Genomic DNA, 6877 nt, shown 5'->3' with positions numbered 1-6877 from the left:
TTATATTTGATATATTTGATAAATTATATTTGATAGATTTGATAGATGGGCCACTGTGAATTTGAGTTTGACACCCCTGAAGTGGACAAACTATTATATTTCAAAAGAGAAATAAAATGTATCACCTTGGCAAGTCCAGAGATTGAAGCCACAACCATGTGTTGGCTTGCTGATCGGTAAACCAGCACCTTATCCACTGAGTTATCAGATCTGACTTGTCCAAGCAGTCAATAAGCCTAATGAACCAACACTGCTTCGTTTCCGTACTTCAACACCATGTAACTCACATTAAAAGTAGGCCAAACAAGTCTTTCAAAAAACACAACAAAATAAAGCATTTTTTAACACAGGTCTCTTAAATTAACAAAAAGATTTACAGTCTAATGTGACAAAGTAGACAAACGATTATATTTCAACTGAGAAATAAAATGTACTACTTTGTCAATGCCAGGGATTGAACACACAACCATGTGCACCACTGCTGATTGGTAAATCAGCACCTTGACCACTGAGCTATCAGACCTGACGGAAACAAGCAGTCAATAAGGCTAATGAACCAACATGGGTTCTTTTCCATTCTTCAACACCATGTAACATATTAAAAGTTGGCCAAACGTCTTTCAAAAAGACAATGAAATAAAGCAAATTTTAAAACAGGTCTTTTTAATTAACAAATACATTTACAGTTTAATGTAACTTGGCAACGAGGGATTTGAACCCCCAACCTTGTGGGGACTTGCTGATTGGTAAACCAGCACCTTACCTACTGAGCTAGCAGATCGGTCTTAGCCAAGCAGTCAATAAGCCTATTGAACCAACATGGCTTCTTTTCCATACTTCAACACCATGGCACTCATATTAAAAGTAGGCCAAACAAGTCTTTCAAAAAAGACAAAGAAATAAAGCAATTTTTAAAACAGGTCTCATTAATTAACAAAAAGATTTACAGTTTAATGTCACAAAGTAGACAATCACTTATATTTCAAAAGAGAAATACAATTTTTAACTTTGGCAATGCCAGGGATTGAACCCACAACATTGTGGGGACCTGCTGATTGGTAAACCAGCAACTTACCCACTGAGCTATCAGATCTGGCGTATGCAAGCAGTCAATAAGCCTAATGAACCAAAATGGCTTCTTTTCCATACTTCAACACCATGTAACTCAATAAAAGTAGGCCAAACATGTCTTTCAAAAAGACAACAAAATAAAGCAATTTTTAAAACAGGTCTCTTTAATTAACAAATAGATTTACAGTTTAATGTCACAAAGTAGACAAACTATTAGATTTCAAACATGGTATGTAATAAAAAACATAACTTGGCAATGAGGGGCTTGAACCCCCAACCTTGTGGGGACCTGTTGATTGGTTAAGCAGCACCTTATCCAATGAGCTATCAGATCTGTCTTGAGTAAGCAGTCAATAAGCCTAATGAACCAACATGTCTTCTTTTCTATACTTCAACACCATGTAACTCACATTAAAAGTAGGCCAAACAAGTCTTTCAAAAAACACAACAAAATAAAGCATTTTTTAACACAGGTCTCTTTAATTAACAAAAAGATTTACAGTTTAATGTGACAAAGTAGACAAACGATTATATTTCAACTGAGAAATAAAATGTACTACTTTGTCCATGCCAGGGATTGAACCCACAACCATGTTCGCCACTGCTGATCAGTAAATCAGCACCTTAACCACTGAGCTATCAGATCTGACATATATGAGCAGTCAATAAGCCTAATGAACCAACATGGGTTCTTTTCCATACTTCAACACCATGTAACTCATATTAAAAGTAGCCCCAACAAGTCTTTCAAAAAAGACAAAGAAATAAAGCAAATTTTAAAACAAGTCTCATTAATTTACAACTAGATTTACAGTTTAATGTCACAAAGCAGACCAACTATTAGATTTCACAAGAGAAATTAAATTTTTTACCTTGCCCATGCTAGGGATTGACCTCGCAATCATGTTGCTGCTGATTGGTAAAACACCACCCTACCCACTGAGCTATCAGATGTGACTTATCGAAGCAGTCAATAAGCCTAATGAACCAACATGGTTTCTTTTTCATCCTTCAACACCATGTAACTCAAAGTAGGCCAAACAAGTCTTTTAAAATAGACAAAAAAATAAAGCAATTTTTAAAACAGGTCTCATTAATTAACAAAAAGATTTACAGTTTAATGTCACAAAGTAGACGAACTAATAGATTTCAAAAGAGAAATAAAGATTTTTACCTTGGTAATGCTAGGGCTTGAACCCACAACCGTGTATGGATCTGCTGATGGGTAAACCAGCACCTTCCCCACTGAGCTATCAGATCTGACTTATAAAAGCAGTCAATAAGCCTAATGAAACAACATGGCTTCTTTTTCATACTTCAACACCATGTTTAATTAACAAATAGATTTACAGTTAATGTCAAAAAGTAGACAAACTGTTATATTTTGAAAGAGAAATAAAAAGTTCACCTTGTCGACGCCTGCACTTGAACCACCAAAATAGTGGGGACCTGCTCATCAGTAAATCAACACCTTACCCACTGTGCTACCACTCAGCTACCACCTCCCACTTCTGATCCGACTTGTGCAAGCAGTCCATAAGCCTAATGAACCAACATGGCTTCTTTTCCACACTTCAACACCATGTCTTCTCCTTTTTTCGGCTTCTCCTATTAGGGGTCGCAACAGCGGATCATCCGTCTCCATACTCCCCTGTCCTCTACATCTCACCACATCCATAATCCGCCTCCTTGGTCTTCCTCTTTTCCTCCTTTCTGGCGGCTCCATCTATAGCATTCTCCTACTGATGTACCCCATGTCCCTCCTCTGAACATGTCCAAACCATCTCAATCGCACCTCCCTCACCTTGTCTCCAAAACGTCCTACATGCGCTGTCCCTCTAATAAACTCATTTCTAATCTTGTCTATCCTCGTCACTCTCAACCAAATCCTCAACATCTTCAGCTCTGCTACCTCCAGCTTTGCCTCCTGTCTTTTACTCAATACCACTGTCTCTAAACTATACAATGAACTGCTCCATCCTCAGCATTCTCCTACTGATGTACCCCATGTCCCTCCTCTGAACATGTCCAAACCATCTCAATCGCACCTCCCTCCCCTTGTCTCCAAAACGTCCTACATGCGCTGTCACTCTAATAAACTCATTTCTAATCTTGTCTATCCTTGTCACTCTCAACGAAATCCTCAACATCTTCAGTTCTGCTACCTCCAGCTTTGCCTCCTGTCTTTTACTTAATGCCACTGTCTCTAAACCATACAACATTGCACGTCTCACCACAGTCCTATAAGCTTTTCCTTTCACTCTCACAGATACTCTTCTATCACAAATCACTCTTCTCCACCCACTCCACCCTGCCTGCACTCTTTTCTTCACTTCTCTAACACACTCTCCATTACTTTACACTGTTGACCCCAGGTACCTGAACTCCTCCACCTTCTCTACCTCTTCTCCCTGCAACCGCACCAGTCCACTGCCCTCCCTCATATTTACACACATGTACTCTGTCTTACTCCTACTGACTTTCATTCCCCTTCTCTCCAGCACGTACCTCCACCTCTCCAGGCTCCTCTCAACCTGCTCACCACTCTCACCACAAATCACAATATCATCCACAAACATCATAGTCCATGGAGACTCCGTCTGACCTCATCCTTTAACCTGTCAATCACCACTACAAACAGGAAAGGGCTCAGAGCTGATCCTTGATGCAGTCCAACCTCCACCTTGAACCATTCTGTCGTTCCTACTGTACACTTCACTGCTGTCACACTGTCCTCATATATGTCCTGCACCACCCTCACATACTTCTCTGACACACCTGACTTCCTCATACAATACCACAACTCCTCTCTTGGCACCCTGTCGTACGCTTTCTTTAAATCCACAAACACACAATGCAACTCCTTCTGACTCTTTACTTCTCCATCAACATTCTTAAAGCAAATAATGCATCTGTGGTGCTCTTCCTTGGCATAAAACCATACAGCTGCTCACAGATGGTCGCCTCTTCCATCAGCTTGGCTTTTACTACTCTTTCCCATAACCTTCTCTCTCTCTTTCTCATTTTCCTTATTCATCAGCTGCTCAAAATACTCCCTCCATCTTCTCAACACACTCTCCTCACTAGTCAACACATTTCCATATCCATCCTTTATTGCTTTAACTTGCAGCACATCTTTCCCACCTTGGCCCCTCTGCCTTGGCTTACGCCACATCCCTCTTTACCTGCTGCCGCATCTCATTGTACTCCTGCCTACTTTTCTTATCTCTCTGTCGATCCCAATTCTGTTTTGCCAACCTCTTTCTCCTTATGCTTTCATGCACTTCATCATTCCACCACCACATCTCTTTATCTTCCTTTCTATTTCCAGATGTCACACCAAGTACCTTTCTAGCTGTCTCCATTATCACTTTTGCAGTAGTTGCCCAATCATCCAGCACTTCCTCACCACCACCGAGCCCCTGTCTGACCTCTTCCCTGAATCTCACACTACAGTCTTCTTCCTTCAGTTTTTACCATCTTATTCTTCTTTTAGTCTTCACTCTACTCCTCTTCTTCTTCAACTCCAGGGCCATCCTTCATACCACCATCTGATGCTGTCTAGCTACACTGTCCCCTCCCAACACTCTTTAATCTCTTTAAAGTTGCATCTCGTGCATAAAATATAGTCCCCCTGTGTGCACCTTACAGAGGCTTTAGCCATGTTGTTAGCAAATCATTGCCCCCCTACTTCATGAGCAGCACTAACATCTTGATGCTGGATCAGTAGATTTTTAAATTTTGATTCCAGATTGGATTATATCTGTACTATTCACCTCTTTAGCTTTGTTAAGAGATATGTATCTGGCCCCATTCTCCCTTTCTATATTAGGTCATGCCAAATCTATATCATGGCATTACTACGAGCCAGAGACTGTCAGATATGAACTGAGGGTATAATGAGTAGCTCTGTTATCTGAGTGGTTAGCAATTACAATACATTTATACATTTATAATAAAGTCATGAAACATTTATATGGAAATAGTGTGTTGGTAAGTCACTTTTTAGGCCCTGAAAGAGCACAGAGCTTTGCCAAATGTCTGTAGTTATCTAATACAGATAATCCCTGAGTTACAATGGTTCGACTTATGATTTTTCAATGTTGCGATGCCGATAGCGATATGACAAAATTGTAAAAATGTTTAAAATTTGGCACAACAGGCACAGGCATCCATGTATGATGTACGATACATTGGACGTGGAGCTGGGATGAGCGTATCTCTGCCATGTGAGATGCCCCACTTTCGCTAGCGCTCGACGGAGTAAAGTTGTCTCAGTGTGTATTTCTATCTGTTTCAAACAGTTTCAAACAGCAATTTATGTGATAAAAGCATGTCGTCCAAATGCCCAAGTATGTATGGTGCTGGTAGTGAAAAAAAAATGAGGAAAGCCATCAGTTTAGAGCAGAAAATGAAAATTATAAATCAGCATGAAGCCGAAAATGTTGTCATAGTCATAGTACCATCTTCAATTTACGATATTTTTTAATTACAATGGAGTCTTCATAGCATATTTCCATCGTAAGTGGGGGACATACCACCATTTGTATATATTGTAGTGAAAAATCAAAAAGATAATCCAGTAGAGTTAAAATAATAGCTGCCAATTTTAGGTACAACGATTGTATATTATCAGGACCTGGTGATTTGTTAAACATTTTTTTTTGGAAGTTTATTAGTGATCTGTTGAAAGTTAACTCTTGGTGAAAAAGTGTATTATCATTTAATTATCATGATTTAATAAAATGATAATAAATTACAACAACTACTACTACTAATATATTCCATTAACCAAATCACATTAAAGTATTTTTGAACCTAAATTGACAATTAATGAATGTAGGTTCCCCTGGCATACAACAGTCCATGCAAAATAAGGATTGAAAGACCTGGAGTTGGACAACCTCTTTTTTATTAATTTCCTATTGCCATTAATAATGAGTGTTTGAATATAGACAGATCCACAATAAATTACATTAAGGGCTTCAGTTTTAATAGATCTATTGTATTCAAATTATTTAATGCATTTTCATGTAATCTAACAAAAATAATGTGTGTACCCTGAAGTTTCATTCTGGTGCATCAACATTAAATGTACTTAATTTTGTTAATTTTATAAATTAATATACATTTATAAATAAATAGTGTAATAATCTATTGTGTAATATACATTACATTTATATTTTATTATTGACTGATAGATGGCGTTAGAGAGTGGGAAGGACGTGACACACACTTCCAGAACAATGTAACGGTGGGGTCGACAATACCGTGTGTGACCTCTAGGGGCGCCTAGATTACACAGGCACACAGATTTTGTCTTGAAAATGGACCCCATGGGGTCTTCAGAGAAAACCTCACTGGGCGTGTCTAGACACTGTTTGGGAGGTGCTTGTATGGCTTTGCCAGAGGGGACCTCAATTTAGGTCCTTACGGTGACATGGGTCCCCATGAGTCAGTGTGCATGCAGGTCGAAGTCCCCACCGGGATAGGATAACAAGAACACACACACACACACACACACACACACACACACACACACACACACACACACACACACACACACACACACACACAGAGGCAGAAATGGCAGAAAGCACTCAAATCCTCAAACTCACTGAACCTGCTGTCCTACATTGCTTTATTTTTATTACTTTTAATACCAGATTCCACTGGTCATGTAGGGACATGTAGTTATAGTGGATGTTTTCGTTACACCTCTACAAACAATTATGCAATAACTGAAAATTGTTTATTAATAAAAAAAAAATGTCTTTGAAAGTTATCTGAAAGTTGGTTAATGACA

Source organism: Silurus meridionalis, chromosome 10 (assembly GCF_014805685.1).
Source record: "Silurus meridionalis isolate SWU-2019-XX chromosome 10, ASM1480568v1, whole genome shotgun sequence".
Classification (NCBI taxonomy): domain Eukaryota; kingdom Metazoa; phylum Chordata; class Actinopteri; order Siluriformes; family Siluridae; genus Silurus; species Silurus meridionalis.
The sequence above is the reverse complement of the archived record's forward strand: the minus strand, read 5'-3'. Positions refer to the sequence as shown.